This window comes from Octopus bimaculoides, chromosome 5 (genome assembly GCF_001194135.2).
Source record: "Octopus bimaculoides isolate UCB-OBI-ISO-001 chromosome 5, ASM119413v2, whole genome shotgun sequence".
In the NCBI taxonomy this organism is placed as follows: Eukaryota; Metazoa; Mollusca; class Cephalopoda; order Octopoda; family Octopodidae; genus Octopus; species Octopus bimaculoides.
In genome coordinates this window covers 53,593,634-53,594,829 of record NC_068985.1, presented here as the reverse complement: position 1 = coordinate 53,594,829, position 1,196 = coordinate 53,593,634, and positions in this window count along the sequence as shown.

Here is a 1,196-nt window from a genome sequence, read left to right as displayed (position 1 = left end):
GTGCTTTTGTTTCTCTCCAACCTCCGCTTGAAAACCGGTGTTGGTTTGTTTACGTCCCCTTAATTTAGCGGTTCCGCCAAAAGAAACCGATAGAAAGTACAAGGCTTCAGAGAAATAAGCACTGGAGTCGACTTGTTCGACTAAACCCTACACGGTGGTGCCCCAGCATGGCTGCAATTCAATGACTGAGACAACCAAAAGTTAAAGGACATACATACATTGGCTATTAGCGACATCAGTGTTTGAAAATATGGTGATATTTATATATCATTGACTTCTTCCCCGGAACTTTTTTCTTTTCTTGTTTATTTTATAGACCAATCCATCGTAACGGTTTTAACTTGTGACCTCGGTTCAAATTGTAACTGACCAATTGTAAGAGACCACTGGAGTTAGACTTGCCCCATTGTGGACCATAGGCATGATTCTCGGTAATAATTTCTGTGAGTAAATTTTCTTAAGCCCCCTAGGGTAATTGTTTACATTTACTTGAGTTTACTTCGTTAGCACAGGTACCGCCCTTTGATAATTATGTTAGTATTTTCCTTATATGCATTTTCTTGATAACTTTAAAAAAAAAACAACATGGCCTCCCCCTTTTAAATGGCATCTACCCGTTAATAACTTGTAGTATTCCCTAAACCATTACTAGCTCACTCTCGTAGCCCCTAGATGGTAAATTACATGCTTTTAATATATTGAGCTTTTAGAATTTTTGTCTAGGTCATGTTTTCTTTCTTTTTCCTTCTTCCCTTTGTTTATATTGTATGCTCTTGTTTTTTGCTCTGATGAAGCTCCGTGCCTCAATTCGAATGTCTTATGAAGATGAAGAACTTTATTCTCGCATTTATTTATAGACAGCATTTTGGCAACGGATCGGAAACGGCTGTAAGATATGTTACGTCACCGATTTGTTATGTCATGCTTTATATTAAAAACTTATCTATAAATGTGTTCCAATCGATATGTTTGTTAATCGAAGGTTTTCTCCATTTTCTGATTATTTGCATTGGTTCTTGATAAACTCTTGTTTATCCTGTTGCTACCGGCACTCTACGTGCATGGTGTACCTGCACACCAATACCCGGGGATAATACGGGTAACAGATACCGATAGTATATACGGATATTTTATCCCTTAGTCGGTTATTATAACCTCTAACTCTGCTTCCACTATATATATATATATATATATAT